The following is a 23,925-nucleotide window of genomic DNA, read 5'->3' as shown; positions in this document are numbered from 1 at the left end:
AACAAGAAAAAAATTACTGATATTTGTTCTCTACCTGGTTGGCTAATTCTTAAACAAAAGAAAGCGTATTTCACCAAACCATAGGCTCCAGAGGGTTTAAGGTGTACCTTACTAGCATTCAGCCTGCAGAGAAACTTTAGTCTAAGGTCCTATATGGGAACTGCTTCACAAATGTTATTACTTCCCTAGCAGATAAATATGATTCAAAACACAGACAAATGATTTAATTAACATGGTACCTTTATGTGGACACTCTGGGGTCAGCTGGGTAAAGCTAAGCTGTTTGCAGATATCATTCTAGTTGTATTGCTCCTGGGGAATATTCTACTTGAGCAAACCTAAGGTGCTTTTCCACATAAAAAGATTATCCCTTGGGAGTAGTCAAAGTCATATCATCCCCAGAATTAATAATTAATAATGACATAATTATAATAACAAATACTATATGTACTATAATTTTTATATAATGATATATATTGTAATACAAACAACAACACATCATATTTTATTTAATTTTAAAACTTAGTGGAAGTGGACAGATGGTCTGAGGAACACTTCCTGCATCCAAGTGAGACCCAACTTTCAAATGAAGCCCAGCATTCCTCCCTCCAGTGCCTCAGAAAATGAGATGAAATCACATGTGACAGCCTCGAGTGAGTCTCAGGTGCTACATGCTCTCACACACTCAGCATCCCTCTGACAAGAAAAAACACTGTGGCGAGTAGGAAACTAACACTCTAAAGTGGAGAGGGTAAGAAAATGTCCTGCAATATCAGCCAGAAGGGCTCCTGTGAGGCCCACGTCTGTAGCAGTGAGCAGGGAAAGCAGCTCTTCTCAGAAGTACTGATAAACTGTGATGTGTACAGCTGCTCCTCTAAGGAGACAAGATCGAGGCCTGGAAGTTGCTGATGCTTTTGGAAAAGCTTCCCCAGGAGGAACCCCTTCTCAGAAGCATTAGATACCTGGCTGAGAAGTAAAGGTGGTGGCTGGAGGGGTAAACTTGGCTGGCATCCCTGAGTCTCTGGAATGGCTATGCCCATAATGCTGGAGTATGGGCATATATGCATACTACCAATGGGAGCCAGTCAAATGAAGTGAGCCTAGGAGATGATGGAAATGAGCTTTAAATAAGCCTCACACCACTTACACATACAGCTGAGGCTCCATCCTGTCCCAAGAGCTGTCCTGGGAAGCAGAGCATTTACTCTACTAATGTCACCAGAATAAGAAGGGTCTAGAACTCTTCCCTGGGACTCCCTGTCAGATTCTTTGGCAAATTCTTTGGAAAGCCTCCAAAAGTAGCAATTTTCTCTTTTGGGGGTAAATCTGACTTTTAGAATAAGTGAAAACGTTGCTCAGAACCAAGCCTGTTAACAAGGTGAGTAATCAAACTGGGGAACCGCATGTAGGATTTAAGTGATGTAGAGCTATGAAGAAATGAGTCTACTTGCCTTGGCTGGCTCAAAGCCTCGTTCGGAGAGTGACTGCAACAGGCAAGTTCTCCACAGCACCCTGAACAGTGGCAACCTGTGCGTAAGTGACTAACACTGAAAGACATACTCACTGAGATGTCACTTAGCCTGAGAAAATATTAGCGCCACGATTTTCAGCGCCGCCAAGTATGCAAGAAGTCAAGGCCATGTAAGTGGACTTTCAACGTAGCCAGCAATACATGTCTACATATTCACAAGGCAAGGGAGATCTGCAAAAACCATCCATGCCTTTTGTCAGAGTTGGGCTAATCATAGCCCATGGACCACAACCAACCCACTGGCTCAGCACTTGCTTTTGGAAATTAAACTTTTACTGGAGCACAGCCATGCCCATTTGTTTGCGTGTTGCTTACCCTGTTTTCACTCTACAATGGGAGCATTGAGTAGCTGCCACAGAGAACCCATGGCCAGCAAAGCCTGAAATATTTACTATGAGACCCTTTACAGGAAGTCAGCTGACCCCAGTCCTTTGTGATCGAGTCTAATTATAGTAGGGAACGTGTGGTGAATTGTCCTTCCTCCCTAGTTTTCCTCAATGACACTTGATCTTTTTATTTGTATGGAAGGTGATAACAGAATTGGGCATATACTTTTATGAGTCTCTAGGGCTGCCATAAAAAAGGACCACAATCTGGGTGGCTATTAACAACAGAAATTCATTTTCACAATTCTGGAGACTAAAAATCCAAAATCAAGATGTTTGCTGGACTATGCTTTCTCCAAAGACTCTAGGGGAGGATCCTTCCTTGCCTCTTTCTAGCTTCTGGTTGATCACCAGAAATCGTTGGAATCGTTGGCTGGTAGATGCATCATTCCAATCTCTGGTTCCATCTTCCCATGGCCTTCTTCCTGTGTGTCCACGCCCCATGTCCAAATTTTCCTCTTCTTATGAGGACACCAGTCATATTGGACTTAGGGCCCACACTATTCTGTATAACCTCATCTTAACTTGATTACATCTGCAATGACCCTATTTCCAATTAAGGTCACATTCACAGGTTCTAGGACATGAATTTTGAGAGGACATTCTTCAACCCAGAACAATTTAGTACTTGGTACTCAATAAATTTTATTTATTTATTTATTTAGCCCTTTGTGATACATTCTGACCAATTTCCAAGTCAGTTGACCCTCTTTCTTCCACAAAGCTCTGAGGAGCTTGTCCTTCTGTCCTGCGGTATGTCTATCTATGTCTGCTCTCCTCTACTTAGAAATATGTCACTTCTTCTCAACTCTCTAATATCCCCTTTTTTTACTTCCTCTTGAAGATCTACATCAGAGAAAACCCATTTATGGCAATCCTCCTCTTTTTGTTTCCCAACTCTTCACAACACCGAGACTGCCCAAATCTGGGCTCACGGCTTCAAGTGGCTTCCTCTGCGGTTTTGTGGGCAAGACACAAAAACCTACCCTACTCTTCATATGAACACAGTCACTGTCTAGCAAAGAGTAGCAAAGCTGTAACCATGCTCCACTGTACTCTTTTCCCTGTGATTCTATGGTCATAATTATTATTTTGCCATTTTAAATAATACTTGTCTTTGTCTAATGTTATCAAGGAGATGTAAAATTTAAAGGAAATCCTTACCTACCAACAGGCAGTATTAACAATCTTAGGGTTGCCAGATAAAACACAGGATTCCTAGTTAAATTTGAATTTCAGATAACAAGGAATAAGTTTTTAGTGTAAGTATGGTCCATGCAATATTTGGGACATATTTGTACTAAAAAATATAATTTCTATTTATCTGAAATTCAAAATTATCTGGGCCTCATGGATTTTATTTTAAATCCAGCAACTCTAAATAATAGTTAATTGGCTATTTATAAGTACAAATGACTTCACTAACTATACTACACAGTACTTACCTCCTGTCACCTGTTGTCAGTACCTCTGAGAGATCAGAGGCCAGTTGTTAGCAAGTAACACTTAAGAATTTGTTTCTCTTTTTCTCTCCAGCATCTGAGGAGAATTCTTTAGGAATTCTGGCAGCATCGCCTAGTGATGCCAGTGGTATCAGCATCAAACCACCATCACTCAGTAGCCATGCGGCTCTGAGCAAGTTACTTATCCTCTCCCTCTAGGCCTCAGTTTGCCCATTTGTAAAAGAGGGGTAATCACAGTTGGATTAAATAGTCCATGTGGCAGCACTATACTTGGCACAGAGCAAGCATCTAATTAATACCTTCCCATCGCCTAGCACCCTTATTACCCATAGGGACTTATTGCATGACTGGTGGGGAGGGTGCAATTGGCCTGGACCTCTCCAGATGAAGTTATACCTGCCTTCACCAAAATCCCCTGACAAGCTTGAAGAAATGTGCTCCCTACATAGCTTTAAGCTTGTGTCATAGAGTTATTCATACTTTATAAGTAAATATTATTTTATAAACCCTGTGATTATAATGGGAAAAGCACATTTCCATTGCATCACAGTTTTGTAACCCTATTTTGTGCCTTTCTTATTTTAAAAAATACTGAGACACTAAGAAACTACAGGTAAGCAGGGGCTTATACTAACTTCTGATGGTAAATCTATGAACCCACTGCTGAGGGTGATGAACCGTGCCCCCCGCCCCCAGCCCAGACGATCTAGCCAGTGGGTACACAGGTATGCCTCAGAGGAGCCACAGATAAGGGCCTAAGGAAGACTGGAAGGGGCCGAAGCCCTGGGCCAGCACTCCATCCATAAACAGCTCATCCATCTTCTCCAGAGAGCCCTTACAAATATTGTCATTTTATATTTGTGCCATGACGTGAAAAATGATGGGAAGCACTGTTCTAGCCTCCAGGGAAAGCTCACAGCTTTGCCACCTCGGCCCCGCAAAATCCACCCTGAGGAAGAAGAGGAACTCAGAAATGGATCGACAAGTTGAGTCCTTAGAGAACACAATTTTGGTCCTCACATTAAGGGTAGAGGCTTTAATGGATGGGAGGAGTAGAAGGAAAGTAAATAAAACCAGACAGGGGCAAACTATTCTGTTTCTTTTTTGCCTTCTTCATTGTGTTCCCTGTTTAAGGTTCCAACTAGCTCTGTGTCTGATCGGAACATCTCACCTCTCCTGATCCTAGATTGAACGTTTGGGGAAAGAACACACAGAACAAGGGCTTGAGCTATCTCTGCTCTGTCCTTGGGGGAGGGCACTTATTTTCTCTGACTTGCCCATTTTTCCCCATGATGGTGAGACGTAAGATCCAGATGCCCAAGTCAAGAGGTATATGGGCAATTTGAGAGGTGGGTATTTACCATCTCTGAGACTCTAATCTGAACAACAGGCAATGATCTGGCATGTCAATACAATGCTATCAGGTGCAGTAAGGAAAGCATGGGGGTAGGGTTTGAACAATTCTTGGGATGAAACTCAACACAAAATCTGGTTTTGTGACTTTGGGCAAGTCAGTCACTAAAATTCTCCGAGCCTCATTTTTTCCTCTCATGGGAAATGGGGATAATAAAACCTTCCTCCCTGGAATATTGTAGGGATTTAGGGAATCAGAGTAAATAAGAAGAAGCATTATTTCATCCTGCCTGATACACAGAGGAATTTAATAAATGTTACTTTCCTGCTGCGCTCTTCCCTGCTTCCCTATTTTTCTCAGAGAATCTAAGGAAATATGCTTCCACAGATCTGCTGTCCAGAGGCAGCCCTGCCCCTGTGGCTCCACCTCCCAGGTAGGATACGTATGCAGCTGCCTCAGTTGTCTGCTCCGCAACTCCAGCCTCATTCCATGCATTTCTAGTGACCACATCCTCGCCATCTGATGGAGGTCCTCGGTTCCATTATCAGCACAGAAAATCTGCTTTAACAAATCCAGTTTTTAAAGAGAAGCTTTTATCATCTTTTAAAAATATCTTAAAACTACTTAAACAAAATAGCACCTTTCTGAATGGTGATCTGATGATCTTTATTCTCTCCTGATACTTCCTATTCCTGGGCTTGAGTCATCCTGAAATGAGACCATCAGTACCACAGGCCAAGCTAATTTCCCAAGACCACAGACCCAATCAGGCATCTTCCCTCCTCGAACACTCTCAGCAGCTCCCCAAGCACCTTGGCCTGCCAGTCAAAGTCCTCCATGATTCTGCCCAAGCAAATATTTCAGCTATGGTCACTCCTGAACCAGCATTCCAACTGCAGCTAAAATGGAAATGAATGCTACACAAGACCCTGACTTTCTTCTGCTGTTTCCTTATGCCGTTCCTCATTTCCACATGTACAACCACCCCTCAAAAAAAATGCCCTTCCCAATCAGCCACATTGAAATTGTTCCCTTCTCTGAACTCCCAGAGCAATTAACGTGCTCTGCATTGACTGACAGATTTTAAATAATAATAAAAAATCACCATCTAACCTCTTATATAGGCCTCACATATCCACAAGTGTCCTCTAATATGTGCATTTGCGTGATCTCATCAACTACATTATAATCCCTTCAAAAACATAGGTTTAATTTCATATTTCTCTCTGTATTCCCCAGGGCATCTGACCTATGCTTTGAACATAGAACCATGTACAATAAAAATTTGAGGAAGAAATAAAGGAATGAATGAATGGTTCTCAAGAAGGAAGTGTCATAGGGAGACACATGCTATGAGAAGCAACGTTGATGACCTCAAAGTGCCTTTCACCCTCTTTAAATGGCACTAGTCCGATATTTTTTATTTTTTTAATGCTACGTACTTATTCCACACATAATTAATGTTCACACGCTATAAGCAAACTAAATGCATTGATGGTATGATGCACAAAGGGTCACATAAATGGCCCTGCCCTTGAGAAGCCTTCATCCAGTAAAGGGATTTGAGGCATGGTCATAAATGCATATTGATAGAGCAGCCTCAAATAAACAAAATGAGGCAAGAGGTATAAACAAACGTCCCAGAAGTTTGAAAGACGTGCAAACCTTCTAGTTATGAGAGCTACATCAATAATCAACGAGAGTCCAAGTTTACAGGAGCTAATGGGTTTCAAGGATTAGGAAGTCCAGGTCAGTGGACCCTATCAAAGTTACAGGTATGGGAACAAAGCACTCCATTGCAACTATACCTTGCCATGAGGTGACATGTTCAGAGATGGCCAGATCCTCAAATACAGGGAAAGCCTTTCACAGAACTCGGTGGCTATGAGCCTTGGAATCCTCATGTGTAAACTGAAAATAACATTAGCTCCTCTATAGGGTTGAAATGAGATTGAAATGAAACATTCATCAAAGGTCTTCTACTACACTAAAGACACCACATATGTCCAATAAACACTAACTACCACACATATTATTACAATATCTCATCAACTCTAAGGTACCATGGGTTGGAAGGTATGTCTTTGATTTTAAAACAGTGTTTTAGGAAGAAAAAGAAGTAAAAAAAAAAGATATGTTTAGTGTACTATAAGCAGGATGCTGATCACAGCTATCTTAAAATGCTAAAAAGCTACTTCCTAGAATTGAGGAAATATGGTAGTAGTAGACAGTATGTCTCAAGAGTCCATTGATTTTGCTTAATTTCTCTGGAATTTAAAGCTACACCAAGTCCTTATAGGTCAGAGACCTCAGGATCCTATAGCTCAAACCCTGGAGCATGGATTGGGACCTTTGCTCGAGTTTCTCCCTCCCTCTCTCTCTCTCTCTCTCTCTCACACACACACACATTCCAGATATGGAAACCTAGGAACAAATCACCCTTCACAGTAAACTTGCTCATTGTCTGAGCAGAATCGTGTTCTTTTAAAAATAAAACTGTGAGTGGGAGTGCTTGCGTTCTGGAATAGAGTCTTTTTTTTTTCCCTTCATCCCATGTTCCTTGGCTACATGCTATTATGTGATATTCAGGACTGTCAAACCTTCTGGAGCCATAAGCATTTTTCAGACAACCAATCTCAATATGCATTATCAAAATTAGATCTTTTCTCTGCAGATGACAATTATGTATTATATGGTTACACGCTTATGAGTCTGTGACACCGTATTGTTAGACTTGGGGTATTGACTTTTAACAATATGTTACCTTATTATATTTGGTGTCACATTATGCCTTGATTGCAGCATTTGTCCCGTGGCCCCACTCAGGCTGCAATTAGTTTCTCAGTAAGTGTCAAACAACATTGGGGGGAAGAGTGAGTGAAAGGTAACTTGCAAATGACTTTCTTCTGCAACTGTCCCTTAACTATCCTGTTCCTCAACAAAAGAACTTCAACTATTCCAGCAAAAGACAAGTTGTATGCTCATCAATAAGACTGCCTCTGAAGAAAACAGCAACTCCGGTTGGGAGGTCAAACATTCTGAAGGTCTTGGATACCAGCCCACGGTCACAAAAGACCTGATTGCTGGGCAGGGAGAAAGAGGAAGAACAGGACGTAAGAAATCCCAGTATTTGTTTCTATAAACACAAGCTCAGTGCAGTTAAAACTCATAAACCTGCTAAAAGGAGCTAGAGGTAGCCTGTTACTTTGTCATATATTTTTATAGGCCTTTCTGAATGGTTTCAGATTTGACATAGTAACTGCCTGTTACTAGAAATAAACTGTAAGTCAATTCCATGCTGCCATCATTCACTGCCCAGGGTTGTTCAAAGAGATTTAGTCATGCCCATGATGGACAGCAAGGCCCTTGATGTGTTCATTTTCACTAGGTGTTTTGTAGTGCCTCCAGCTTGCTGACCTTTAGCACCCCAGAAGGAGAGGACCTTCCTAAGGTGTGACCACTCCCACCAAGTCGGTACAAGACCCATCCTTGCAAGAAGGCAAATGAAACATTCTCTACAAGTCTCTCCAGGTCTGTCTGCCTCCCTCTTTATTTCTAGAGGTTGACAATCACTGCTCCCACAAGAGTGACCTGCCTTGGAAGAATAAATTAATCCAAGGTCACAATACCACCCAGCAGGAATTAGGTGCCTGGAAAGTAGCAGTACCTCATCTCCTTGGCTGGCATTTTCTTTTGGCTCAAGACTTTGGCTGCATCTCCACCATGTCACGCACCCAGATGGAAAGTGAAAAATCCATTCAGCCATCTGGCTGTTTCGGTCTACACAATGCCATGCATCTGGGGCCATCTGGGAGACGGACTAAATTTTTTCACTTTCTGCCTGGTTGTTTGGTGTGGTGTAGATGCAGCCTTTTACTAGGCTAAAGTACCAGATAACCCCCGGCCCCATTTGAAAAGCTAAAAGAGGAATCCAGGATAATGAGGCCTAGAGCACCATTCCAGAAAATAAACTGAAACTTTGTGAACAGCAGTATAATACAAACGGCAGGAAAAAATAAAGAATAAGACTATTGTTTATTAGATAAAGCAAACTCAAGAACTGAATCAAGTGATTATTTGTCAACTTAGTTTGTCCCAGACAGCTAGCACAAAATTCTCAAGGGCATATTATTATGATTCTTTCCTACAGTTGGACATTAGTCTAAAAAGCATCTTGAATGGACTCCTGTGCTTGGAATTGTGGTTGAACTAAAATATATGATTTCTAGACCCTAACTGGTATCTCCTATAAGAGACTCTCTCTGTTTCTGAGTCAGTTCTAAAACAAATAATAGAAAAATATATGAAACACTTCCCAAGAATCATATTCAACTTAACAGAACTTCTGTGCTGATTTCAGAAACCCAATATATTAGCAACACTAGGGGCTTAATAGTGTGGGGTGGAGGGCTGAGAGAACAGAGTGTGTATAAATTGTGGGAAAATGTAAATAGTGATTGTCAAATTAGGGTTTCCCTGGTATTATAATTAAACATCGTGGAATTCAGGGGTACTTTCTCTTCCCCCAGCTCATTTCTGAAGCTTATCTCTGGCAAGGTCTGGCAGCTTTCCCTTAATTTCAGTCCCTGCAGACAGCAATGCTTGACTCAGTTTCTAGAGTTTTCTTCCCATATGCTGTTGGGAAAATATTAAAATAAATAAATAACAGGAATAGATATGGGAAACTCACGATTAAAATGTTCAGCCTAAGGAGGCAAAGTGGGGACTAGGTCATTGGGCCATCATGACATGTACCCAAGGACTAAGACCAACATTTGCCCTGAAGCTGGCTTTAGATTTATTAAAAAAAAAAAAAAAAAAAAAAAGGATGGAGGCCATTTAGGGCCCAGAGGTGAAAAGAAAAGTAAATTTATGAAAGGTAGGCTGAGAGGATAAAAATAAGGTCCTTGCTGCTTCTATCCCAGCATTATGAACAGGAATCCCCCTGCACACATTTAAATGACATGTTCACATTTTATGAATCAGACCCTTAGTTTTAATTGCTTCTTGGACTATAGGCCAATTAAGGATGGGTCTGGAGGGCAGGGATCATTCCCACAGCCTCTGAGGTTCTAAGAGGTGGAGCTTGCTTAGCCTGAGGCATCCATTCACACTTGTATTTAAAACACACACACACACACACACACACACACACACACACACACACACACAGACTGAGTACACCATTAAACACCTCTGGTAAGCATGCTTATTTTATATGGGCTGAAAGCAAAACCTGGAGACCACAAGTCCCCCTTTGGCCCCATCTATTCCTTTCAAATAAAATCAATTATGTTTCTTCTTGTCTGAGCCATGGAAAACTTAATACCAATATATACAGACTCAGTACTGTATCTTGAGAAACTGCCAATAAGTTTGCAAGTCCTCTGAGATCTCCCCTCTTTTTATCTATAATTGATCCCCTGCACCTTTGTGCAATAGTGAGGTTAAAGATTAAGAGTTTTTTTAAAAAATATTACATGTGACAGCAGCTGCATAACATATACATCTTAATGGATTCCTAGTTCCCACGAAGTAACTCCAATATGGTAAATTACTGAAGTAAATAGTAACACTTAATGGGAAGAAAAACAGAATCTGTAATTAAAACTATATGTTATCTTTTATATACTTTGACTTATGTATAGAGTATTTCCCCTGCTTCATTTTCACATAAGAAAATTAAAACTTACTGATTTATACAAATAATGCATTTACCAACCACTTTCCAAAGCTTTTAAAATCAACTTTAGGTCTGATCACCAGGTTTTAGTGGGACAGTCACCCGCACCTCACATTTCAGTGCTGAACATGTCTAAATATTAATTTTGAGGAGCCCATGGCGGGTGGTGAGAGGGTCAAGCTAAAGCACATGCACCTAGCAATAGCAAATAGCATTTCTCACTTACAGGTCATTGGTTCAAGTCTCACTCCAGTCAGCAGGACCCCAAAGCCATGACCATTTAGTTGCTCAGGGATCTGGTGAATTAAGTTGCTATGAGAAGTCTGGTCACCATTCCAGCTGGACATCTAATCAGAATGAACAGATCGTTCATAACTCACCCTGTTCCTCCCAGCTTCCTTCCCTTCCCCCATATTGTCCTAGCTATGGAGCCCTAACCAAGAGACCCCAAATGACTGGGCCTGGAGTTAGAAACCCTGCCCTCCCACTTCTAGAAATGTAGACTCCTGTCCTATACCTACACACACACACACACACACACACACACACTCTCTCTCTCTCTCTCTCTCTCTCTCTCTCTCTCTCTCTCTTTCTCCAGTACCTGTATTCTACATCCATAATCCACACATGCACAGTCATGAGGGAGTCCAGTCACCGTCCATGGTCTCAGGAGGTAAATCACCTTCTCTGCTTATGCCATTAATCCAGTGCCTTTTGCTGATGCCAATTTTACTTGTAATCTTTTCTCGTCCTCCAAATATACATACCACACTGCAAATAACCAACTGAACAATATAAAAAATAATATCCCAATTTATGATAAATATTACAATGAAGCTTTCACATTTTCCTAATGAAGAAAGAAAGCATTGAGATAAAAGTAAAATGATTTATTAGATTTTGTTTCTTTGCCACTGAAATATAATAGCAAACCAGGCTGGCAGTTAATGCAGGGACCCTGCGTGTGCTCATTAACTCTCTGCCAGGTACAAAGGTGTCCTAACAGCTCTGTTTTAATTCCATGATCCAGCCCATAATCCAGTGCTAAACAATAATTAGTATCGACTTGTTAAACAGTAGTTGAAGGCTTCCTTTAAGTACAGCAAATATTCTTTAAGTTCCACAGACGGAGAATCAAAGGAAGGAGGAGGTACAGTTGGGAGAAGAGAGAGGGAAGCAAGAAGGCATTTGTAAGGTTTTTAACCGTAAAGAAAGAATTGTTCTCCTGCCTGGTGCCTCTGCACACACTTACGCATTGTTTCCAGACCAGCCCCAGCACTTTCTTCCACCCCACGCCTGCTCTTCAGCACCATTGTACATGGAAGTCCTCCCTTCCCTAATAGCTTGCCCCCACCCCACATTCCTTTTTAACTTGGCAGACTGACCAAATGTTGGACAATTTTCTCCCCTCTTCTAATGTAGTTTAAACTCTCTCCTGCTAATGGCTCTTTTCATGCTATGCATCAAAGTTCATTTAAAATCAGCAATGAACGAAGACCTCTGGCATTGTGGATTTTCCATGGTTTCATTTATTGTCCAATTGTGTATCTGGATAAGCAAGGGAGGACACTGACCACATTTGCAGGGGGAAGTGCTGAATGCACCCATGTGGGCAGCGGAAACAACAAGCTACAAACTGTGATGTGCTTGCCAGAGGGAGGCACATGCACACCGCACTGCAGGCCTGCAGACTCGCCTTGTACACTGCCCCGCCTTGTGCACTTGGCAGTGCAACCTCTTACTGCTCCACCATGAAAGAAAGAAAAGCAGTAGGCATGAAAGGTGTCATAAATGTATTGGCTCATGGTATCTCCACTAGCATCATTCCCTCTGACCCTGAGTGGAGTCGGGGGTTCAGGATCCATATATACTGTTCCTTTGCTTGGATGGCTGAACTTCTGTGACAAAAGGGATATAGGAATCCTTCTCATATAGATTTCATGTGCCAAATTTATAATCCCAAACCAAATCAAATAGAGGTCCACTGAAGTATCCACCCAGTGTTTTTAAGCACCTTCTAATGTGCTTTAGACAAGAATAAAGATATGGTCCCTGTCTTCAAATGACCTTACAACCTGATCATGATGAACAAACCATGAACCAGGAAATCCAACAGCAGTTCAAGAGTATAACTAAGTAAGAGCAAGGGGTGGAAGCACATTTGACGAGAAAGAAGACATGTTAAAGAGGGTGGACATGGTCAGATCATGCTTCTGGAAGACATGGGCTTCTGCTAGGTCTTGAGGAATGGGTATTATTTTAAAAAGAAGAAGGGGAGAAAGGGGAACATTCTAAGCACAGGAAGTAGCACAAAGACTCAAGAAGCCAGAATCAGCTGTCTTTACAGAACATAACAAATAATAGAGTACACTAGAAGACTTTAAATTTTATAAAACACATCCATGTTCCTTATCTTATTTGCTTTTCCCACTGTCCCTGTGGCATACCCACAGCATAAAACAGCACTAGGTGATGGGAAGCCTGTCATTACAATAATTTCTAAGAAAACTGACAAGCACTACTCCGGGGAGTTAAGGGCATCGGATAGATGAAAGAGTATGCACTCACTGGAATGGTTGTCAAGGCAAGGAAGGAGGTGAAGATGAATAAGCATGCACTCACTGGAATGGTTGTCAAGGCAAGGAAGGAGGAGAATGCAACACTATGAGCAAATTTCTCCAGTGGGTGACATGGAGAGTGACACCACTCATTAACAGTGAGGAAGTAAGGAAAGAGCAGCTTGGGAGGGTTATAAAAACAATGATCTTGTTCCATATTCTGTTAAATTTGGGGGCACTATGGAAAACCTAAATGGAAATGGCCAGCAGACAGCTACATGTAGACATCTAGTGCTCAAGGTCAGAGGCAGACTGGAAACATAGATTAGGACTCATTAGCATAAATTGGGGTCATAGGGATCCCCCATGAGAGGGGAGACGGCCAAGCGTTAAACCCGGGCATTCCACTTAAGAAGCAGAAGAGGGAAGAGTGCTCATTTAATTAAGCCCCATTATGTATGGAAGGCCCTTGTCAAAATGTAAGAATAAAGTGTGGAGGTTCATGGATCATAGATTGAAAATGATTTGAAAAAGACCGAATCTTAGAGCTTCTTCAGTCCCGCCCCTTCATTTTTCCAAGTAGGAAACTGCTAGTGGGATATAGTGGCTGCATCATAATTTGTTAATCCATTATGTCTAACAATCTCCATGTTCTTGTGGAATTTTTTTATTAACTAACTAGAAAACACAGAGCATAGCCTGGGGCAGGAATGCTGGAGTTATACTTTTGCTGGAAGTAGCTGAATGGCAATGGGAAGGGAAGATCCGGACCATGGACCACCACCTGGGGAGGGCAGAGTGGAACGGGGATGTCCTCAGAGAAGGGAAAAATCCCAAGGCATTCAAAGAGTAGGATGAGGCAGGAATGCCAGAGAAATGGTTGTGGAAAACAGAAGAGAAGCACAAAGGAGAATATCCCAAAGATGCTTCCTCAGCACCACTGTGTGCCACCGTGGAAAAGCCTGAATGTGAAGCCTACATGGTCTCCTTAACATATGCAGTCTAAGCCGATCTGTTTAGTCTTACTACCACTAGCTCTAACTTCCAGAGACAGTGTAAAGAGAACTGTTTTGAACTACAGCATTTCATATTTACACAGAGATGTTAAGAATGGAGTCCGTCCAACTCATGGAAGTTTATGAAGCTCAAAGGTCATGTTGAGCAATGAAAAGAGCCAGCGTTCGGCATCAAGTATACCTAAGATTAGTTGTATAACCCCAGGCAGATTACTTCACTTTGTAGAACCTCAGTAACCTCACATATCAAATGGAAATAACCCACCAACCTCACTGGGTTACTGATAAGATGAATAAGATAATGGATGAAGGTGCCCCATACATGGTAGGCTATCAATAAACATGAATTCCCTTCCCAGATACACTTCTTAATAAGATACTCAACACAAATACACACACACATCATTCATATTTTTCCAATAAATTATTGCAGGACTCTAGATTTAAGATAAAATTCACTATAAAGAGAAAAAGAGCCTGCAACAGACCTTTGTGTCAGAACTTAAATGGAATGTAATTTGGTAGAAGCTATTTATGACATAAATAGGGGATTCCACCGGATGCCATTAGTAATTATGATGAAAGCAAACCAGAGAGATGAGTCAACCTAAAATAAAGACGTATATATACACATACATAAATATATATACACACACACTACCTAGTCACCCCGAAGAAGGAGGCTTAAAGATTAAATTTCCAGACCAACCTCTTTTTATCTGGGTGCAATTTTTGTACCTGCAATTAGCTCCTTCAGCCTTCAATCTAAGAATCAGCTGGTTAATTGTGCATGTAAGTGGCTAATAGCTCCAACTGTGGGATGATGCAGGCCTAGAGGGTCACACACTTTCTTTCTCCACACACATTCAGTTGTTACACATTACAGACACACCTACGCACCCATGTACACAAAGGAGTTTAAAAAAAAAAGGAAGGAAGAACATATATGATTTGTGATACTTCAAGAGAAATAGCATGAAATAATTAAGCCACTATGTATTCAAATAAATAGTAACCCTAAGAAATATCATCCTTGTGGCTCAGCTGGAGTGTTTGACAATTATCTATGAATGTTTGGGGATCAAACTGAGTCCGTAATAAAAAAGGAGAGAATGATGTAGAGAATCCCACCCCAACAGCCACTTGATTACTCTGGGATCTGGAAAGAGTGACCCTCATATCTCAGAGACATCAAGGATGTCACAGATTGGGTTGTGGGGTAGGCACACTGAGAAGAATAAAATGAGAGAAACAAAGTTTTGTGGTCAAGGTTGGGCGATCTGCATATGGTAGAACTATCTCTACTCTCTACCTTTAAGTCAGTCTGATGCTCCAAAGGCCATCCACGGTCAATCTATTATGCAAGCACTCACCAGTGTTGAGCTTATCAGCCCAGCTCCTTCTCCATCATGCCACTCTAGTCTTGCCTTTACCATCCAGCTCTGTGGCCCCTGGCTTTTGGCTGCCACTCAAGAATATTGAGGTCATTTTCTCCATCAGCTTGTCCCACTTTGAAAACACTATCTCTGGGTCATATAAGTGTTTGACCTTGGCCCTCTGGGGACCCAACTCTTGATTCAAACAGGGGTCCCAATAATCAGGCCTTATCATTAATGATGGAAGAAGAGGGCCACTGATCCCAGTTTAAGACAGGAGTTACTTCCAAATAAACTACTGTCCAAGGCCCTAAGTTGCCTGGAAAAGTCTATCTGGTTGGGCAGCTGGAGACCTAGAAGTCCAGCAGACTCAGTAGGTTGTAATTAAAAGGTCAAGGAGTTCCCTCACAATTACACTCAATTTCTCTACTTGGCCCTGTTTCAGTACTATGGAGCACACAGAGCCTTGCCCAATACTATTCCCATATGGAAGAAAGCACTGCTTTGGAGCTACCTAAGGAGGGCAAGCCAAAGTGGGGCGCTACAAGGGGAGACTCTAATGAAAATGGGGGCACTAAGAGTGGAAAGAGGTTTCAACACTGATTAGTTGCCTGATGTTGGGCAACTCACTTAGCCTGAGGCTCAGTTTCCTCATCCATAAAATGGGAATACTATTAATACTTGTTCCACATATTCAATCCATCTGAATAAATATTTATTGACCATCTACTGTGTGCCACTCTGAAGATGAAAATAATCAAAGGGGTGTATATGAAAGTGTTTTGCATATTTTTATATTTGTAATATATGTTTCATAAAATTTTGCTTTATTTTAGTGTTTAATGGGCCCAGGGCCATCTGCCAATGGACTAAGAAAATTTCAGAGATACTAGAGGAGGATTCTAGGACAAAACTCCAAGTGACAAGATCTGTAGAACTACTCAAGGCAAACTCCAAGGCTGGTCAAATTCACTTTGACGCTCTCCCACATCTCATTTTTAGAGTCTCTTTCTCCATTCTTTGTGCTGCCCCAGCCTTCTCTACCCTTCACGATGACCCCAGCCTCCCCTGCAGTGTACCATTCTGGCTTGCCTGCATTAAGCCACTTCGAAGAAATTCTTCTCATCAAAATTCCTATGTTCTGGTCCCACTTTTTAGATCCTGATTGTTCAGCTTGCTAAATTGTGATGACACTAATTCTCACCGTGGTGTGTTGATGACTGATGAATGTCTATTACCTTTCTCTGGGCCATTTGCATTTTAAATAGGGATTCTCGGGGAATCCTTGCTTTGGGGAAAAAAAAACAAGTTGAAAGGTGGCCATGCCAGCCACAAACCCTTTTCCTCTGCACAAATCACATCATACAAGTGGCTGCCAAATCTGTCTATGCATAAGGCTGCTCTGGTTCCCTTGAGATGTCACTAAGGGGCAGGGTGAAGAAAGGGAAGAATGCAGAGTCTGACGCCTCCACTACCTGGGAAGTGCACACAGATGTCAGTTGTTAGAGGGAGGAGTCCGGGCCCACAGGGCTCCCTGCCCTGTGCAGACAGGCCTGGCTTGGGCCCGGGGAAGAAAGACAGCAGAGGGCTGAATTTTCTCCCTTCAGTTCCTTGAATTCCACCCTCTTCCCCACAAGCCATCATTGTACCATTAGGGGTTTCTTGTTACAATTTAATTTTTCTCATTTACACACTGGGGTTCTAATCTGCATCACACCAGCAGTGGGAACTTTTTAAGAATCATTTCCTAAGACACTTTTAATATATTTCCAGTAAATTGTACCTCCACCTGTCCAGACGACTGGGTCATTTAACAGTGACACACCCACTGAGTCCTGAGGGCCCGTGGAGGTTTACTTTGGTGCTTTCCTAATGGAAAACCTGCTCTTGTTGAGGGGATAAAACTTTTCTAATGTGTAAGGGCTACAGGGAATACGATGGGGACTGCCCACCAGAGAAGAACGGGACTTTTAAGTTTCCTTATGGGAAAGCCTATACACAAGATTAGACAAAAGGGGTTTTGAAGATCCACACTGAAATTATACCAGCTTTGGGGAAGCTGCATTCAAAAAGAAAAAAAAAAAAAGCCGGTGATTATTGAGAGCCTAAAACAGACGGTATAGTTTATCAAGTATTTTTAGCCAAAATCAGTGCTGCATTCAGTGACTTAAAAGCACACTGCCAAATGTAAACAAAGTTCTCACAGGACAGGAGCCAGTGAGCAATTGCCCCTGAATCTGCAAAGTCAGAAGGAAAATATAATTAATCACAACTCACTCCTAGCTGGCTAGCTGAAATACCAATGAGGAAAAGTAAAAAGTTAACAGGAGGATTTGGGGGGGATGGGGAGGGCATGCCCTCCTTTCCTTTCAAGAGCTTGAGTTTGTGCCATTTGGATCCAAGCCTGTGAAATAAAGAAGAGTTTTGTTTTTCTGGATTTTAGTTTTCATTTTTCATAATCCAGTTTATTTGACCTTTATTTTTCTGATAATGAAGGGAAAGAGGGAGTGTGGCTGAGAGACGTTCCTCCAAAGTACAGCTGCTGAGACCAAGGGTCGGAGAGGCCAGAAACTGTGCAGCAGCCCCTCCCATCGCACTCTCTGGGCAGGTGCTGTTGTTGTTTTCCTCTGAACATCTTTCCTTCAGAAACTGGAGGAGAAAATACATGAAGTAATGGGTGATCTGCTCTCAATTTCTAGTGGGAAAGCTGCTGGCTTGGACAATCCTCTTTTCGTTTCCTGAGAAAGACAGAATTCCTTTTGGTTCCACAAATAACAGACAGGTCCTCCAGAGGAATGCAATGGGCTCCTCTCTCTGGCAAACTCATCATCCGTGCGTTACCCAGAGCTTTGATGTCCCCACACGGCAGGTCGAATGGCAGTGGGCACCCTTTCAGGAAGGGCCCCAGAGGTCCTTATTCGCTAACAAAGCAAGGAGAAGGAAGTGGGGAATTTCACCCAGCGACACCCTACCTGCAGCTGTCACTCCCACCTCATCTGATTCCTGAAAGTTCTGAAATGTTGGCATCTTTGCTGCAGCTTTTCATCAATGCCATTTAAGTGAATTTAGAACAATAATTTTATTAAATTGTTTCAGATGCCATATCTCCAATCCATAAAATTTATTGTACCTTTATGCAGAATTATACTGGAGTTGAAACATATAAATCAATTTATAAGGTCTAATGACACACAAATGCTTAAAAACTAAAGGCAATGTAGTAAATTCAAATTACCATTACAAATGTAAGCTTTGTAGTCAGTGTGTGACCTGCTAAGGATTATATTTAACTCCCCTGAGAGTGGTTTATCATAAAACTTTATACTTTTATTACAGTGAATTATTAAGTCCTCCATGACATGAGTCATTCCTCGCACTGACTATGGCTTTTTTAATGACACTATAATAGACATCTTGCTAATAGCAGGAGGATTGCTACCTCTGCGGTAAGGAGAAGGGGTGGGAGGAGGAGGAAAAGGAAAAGACAATACAGGGCACATGCACGGAAAAGCGTGTTTCCCAAGGGACTTGCATTAACAATCCTACACAGAAATGTTCAGAGTCTCAAAACTCAGACCCCGCCATCTTCTGTCCTGGATAAAACAATACCTTATTGCCTAAAAGAAATTCAATTTAAAAGTCACACGTGGAGAAAGGAAAACAGTTTATATTTTCCTAAGCAATTTTAGTTTTCCATTAAAACTTTAAAATCCCCTCCCTGCTGCTCTGCCACAGAGATGTTCCCTTTTGTTCTGATAAGCTTTTTGCGAATACCAGATCTCTGTGATCACATAATGTACAGTGACCCACTGCTCATAAACATGACTTTCTTGCATTACCCTCCTCCTCTCTATGTTGTGTCCACACCAGGGCCCCACAGCAAGTGACTCTTTCCAGAGGCCATTTAAGCCCACAGATCACCAAGTATGCAAAGTCTCCAATCAAAGTCAAGGAAGCGTTTTAGATGAAACATTCTGCACCACACCTGCAGGCTTCAGAAAAGCAGTCCTGGTTAGTTAGATATTCCTGGGTATTATGTACTCCTTCTAAAGACTTGCTGAGGCCCAGGATGCTGGTATCACACAACTGTTCATACACACTGTCATTTCTACATTCAGGACAGCAGAATTTAGGAATCCTAAGCTCCCGTCCGGAGAGAAAAGCCAATTCACATAAAAGATGTCTCTGTATTGCAACTAATGAATAGACTCGGATTAAAAAAAAAAAAGACGGATGCATCTGACCAAAGAGGGGAAGCAAAAATGGATGCCTGGCCAAGATTTCTATGTATCTATATGCAAGAGTGATTTCTTTTAGGAATTTCCCATGTATTCTGTTTCATTTTGCTTTGAAAATACTCTCTGGTGATTGTCTCTGTGTTCTCATCCCTGGGGTCGCTTGGTCATATCTGAGGCCATAATGCAATGACTGTGAACCTCCACTTCCAACCCAGTAGCTTGCCAACTGCCCATAGGCATTTACTGCTGATACCTGCTCCGCCCGCCCACCAACACAAACCTTAAAGAGCCAAGACATATTTCTTCTAACTAATACATTCTGAACCATTTAGACACAGAGGTTTTATTTACATGACTTTACCACTGCACTGGTCTGACTAAATAGGCTGGGCAGTTTAGTCAACTGACAAACACATTTTTCATAAACTGACTCATTGATTGACTAATTATGGGAATTCTATTCACTACTCTATATTTTTATAGGTGCAGGCAAATGAAAACTACAGAAAATCTTTCTCTTTCTCTCTGTCTCTCCTGCTCTCTCACACACAAATACACACACACACACACACAAAAACTTAATATGAATCTGTTTTGAAAAGTTTCACTAGAGAGTTCAACAAAGCTTACCAAAGTTCAACAGGAATTTCCATAAATTGTCCCCAAATCTTTAAGCTATAAACATTTTCTTCCAAAATGCTATAATTTTCCCCCAAGGCCAGACACTCTGTCTCCTTCTCAGATATTACCCCATGAGTACAATAAACTCATGGAACTCAATTTAATTTAGTAAGTATTTATGGTGTGTCTGCTGCATGCTGGGGACCCAAGGTTGAACGTCATAAGCACAGTACCTTGTCTTCATGAAGGTGACCATCTAGACTCTGGAGCAGGAGTCTACAAAAACTACAGCCCGCAGGCCAAATCTGGCCCACCACCTGTTTTGGTAAATAAAGTTGTATTGGAACACAGCCATACCCATTCATGGCTGCTTTGGCACTGAAATGACAGAGTTGATTAATTGTGACAGAATCGCATGGCCTGCAAAACTTAAGATATTTACCGTGTGGCCCTTTGCAGAAAATGTTTGTTGACCCCTGGTCTAGAGCAGTGGTTCCCAGCCCTAGCTGCAATTTAAAAATCATCTGGGAAGTCTGTCAAAAGTACAATCACTGCCTAGACTATCCCAGACTAATTAAGTCAGAATCTCTGGAGTGTAGGGCCCTGGCATCTGTTTCTGCAAATGCCGCCTCCCCCACAAGGTGATTCTGATGCAGAGCCAAGGTTGAGAAGCACTGGTAGATCAAAGTAATAATAAAGGCAATCGTGAATGTTACACAGGCAGTGAGGCACTTTCTAAGCGAGCAGTTGAGTAACCAAACATTCCAAGCTTCTCCAGGAAGAGAGACCTGTGTTCTCTGCTGCCCCCAGATGTTCTGCCTCAGTGGCATAGAGGACTGACCCAAAGTGAGCTGACTCTAAGACAGTCTAATCCAGGAAGAAGAGCACAATCAGAATTTTCTCAAAGAGAAGAAAATCAAATATTTCTGTATTCTTCTTCTCCACCCAGTAGCTAAACATATCATGCCGAGTGAGTTTTAATATTATTTCAGGAGCCAGAACAAGTAAACCCGCATCATCCACCCGTAGAAAGGACCTGTTTAATTAACACCCAAAATTATTCATTGACAGTCACCTAATTTGAGGGACCCTGAAGGGCCTCAGTGACTATTAAAATACCTATAGATGGCTATCTCTGTCAGCTCTAGGATGGGGACAGGGGATCACTCTAGAAGCCTTAACTCAGGCTAATGTCCCTCGGGCATTAAGCATGTTGTCCAGGTGGTTATGGAAAGAGTTGAACAGCTACATAAACATGCTAACACTCTGCTAACAACTCCTGCAAACCAGCCTCGTATGGAACAAATTCAGAGCTTCCAATGAACCTAAGAGGCCTCAGAGACCTGGGGAAAAACCTCAAATTCTGGCAATCTAAATGGCCTATCTTACTTTTAATAAATAGAAAAACTATTTATCAGTCACTAACTGTGGGCTTAGAACTGCCTAGGCACTGAGCGATATACATTTCAAAGCATTTATAATTGCAAACACACACACACACACACACACACACACACACACAGAGTCATCCAAGAAATGCTTACATAACAAAAGAGACTGTATGATTACATTCCGAAGGGTGCAACTCAGAGTAGCAATCCTTTTCTGTCTAGAAGCTGAAGTTCTAGGACACTCCTTGGAGGAAGTGGCCTTGAAAACAGAGTCAAAGTTCCATATACCCACAGGGAGGGGGTTTCAGAATGAACTGACACCTATAAAGGAAGGAATATAGGAATTTCTAGGTTTAAGGGAAGAAAAACTGTTTCCCCCATCCTCTCAGGGTCCCTGGGTGGGTGTGAAAATTAAACTCACAAAAACAGATTAAAAGAGAAAAGCACACCAATTTAATAGAAGTTTTACATGACACAAGAGCCTTCATAACTAACTGAAGACCTGAAAAAGCAGTTAAGCATGAGTATTTTTACACTAGGCTTGGTGAAGAGTGAAAAGTCATGGAAAAATATGACAGGACAAAAGAGTGTGAGTTAAGGGTAGTAAACTAAGGGAAACTTAGCAAGGCATATTTGTTTGGATCCCTTTTGATGTCCCTAAGGATGTAAGGTATAAGGATATCTGCTTCAAATATAAGGATGCTCCTTTCCTCTGGGTGTAGGGAGGGCACCTCTCACATGATAGTCTTTTGATCTGCTTCAGGGTATAAAGGGGAGGTCAGAGATCTGTTCTGCACCTGCCATTTCTCCAATTCCTTCAACTTAAAATACTCAATATTCTAAGGCCCCAAATTCTGGGATAGCATGTTGTGAACCACATGACAAGCCATAGCCATAAGTAGTTGGAACCTGGGGAAAGACGACATTGATGCACTAAGGAAAATTCCACTAAGAGAAATAGGAAGGTGGGAGATTGTTAAGCAGAGTTTTAAACCAGACCAAGGAATAATTTCGCTTTCTTTGACATTCATCACCTTCTCTAGCAAGGTCCTTGGGAGCTCAGAAGAGTCTTGGGTGATCTGGAGTCCACTCTAGAAAGGTTCTCCAATTTCATACTGTGCAAGGCACTTTCATATCTGTTATCTTAGAGTACTCTGCCAGCAACTCTATGAATTTACAATTATTAGTTATCTCCATTTTAAAGAATAGGTAACTGGAACTGGCTTTCTAGGAGGTTAAGTAATTTTCCCAAGGTAATAAACATAGCAAGTAGTCAAGCTGGAATCTTAATCCAGTTCTGAAGGTTCAAGGTCAATGTTCTTTTTACTACATGACTGTGTTGGGAGATGAAGTGAAGAAGGGCTTTCTCATCATAAAAAATGCCAGCATGAGCCAGGTTCCTTCTCAGAGCTTCCCCAGCCCTCAGGCCTCAGCTCTAAATAACAATGCCATCTAATCATTAGAATTTCAAAGACAAAAGCCAGAGCATCTCTTTATGATCACTGTGATAAATTAGGGTTCCTATCCTTTATATACACACTCAAGGACTGGAAGATGTGAAGGGAAATAAATGAAAAACCTGTATATTATGCCCCAGGTAAATTTTAGTTTGTTTTGCACATTCAATTCTTATTTCAGTACCTTGGCCTTTTGCAAAAGCTTAAAGGAAGAAAAGAAGTAAGGAAAGGCAGAGAAAGAAACTGGAAAACTAAATCGAGAAAAGGAGAGTCACTTTTTGGTATACTAGCTGGTCGTGTTCCAATATAAAGGACTGTGTAGCAGGTCCAGATGGGGCCATCAAAATGGATTTCTTAGGGTCCTTTTTTTAAAAAAGATTTTATTTATTTGTTTGAGACAGAGAAAGAGAAAATGAGAGAGAGAGAGAGAAAACACAAGCGGGGGAGGAGTAGAGGGGAGGGAGGAGGAGGCTCCTCACTGAGCAGGGAGCCCAGTGTGGTGTTTGATCCCAGGACCCTGGGATCATGACCTGAGCCCGAAGGCAGACGCTTAACCGACTGAGCCACTCAGGTGCCCCTCTTAGGGTCTTGACAAGAAGCTTGAAGCAAGAATTTTCTCTTCCTACTCATGAAACTCTGGCTCTGAGAATTCCTAAGCCAAGAAAAAACCCCCAACAGCAAAGCTCACTCATACACATCCCTCACGGGTTCCAAATCACAGGGAAGGAGAAGCATCTGAGGCGGGGTGGTGGTGGAGGAATCTGGGTTGTAGCTGCATCCAAGCCGGCTGAAAGGGTCTACTGCCTTTCAAAGTTAAGAGACAGGTGTCCTGCCTGATGTTCTAAGTTGGG

The sequence above is a fragment of the Zalophus californianus genome, chromosome 8 (genome assembly GCF_009762305.2).
Source record: "Zalophus californianus isolate mZalCal1 chromosome 8, mZalCal1.pri.v2, whole genome shotgun sequence".
NCBI lineage: Eukaryota > Metazoa > Chordata > Mammalia > Carnivora > Otariidae > Zalophus > Zalophus californianus.
This window is presented reverse-complemented; position numbering follows the sequence as displayed.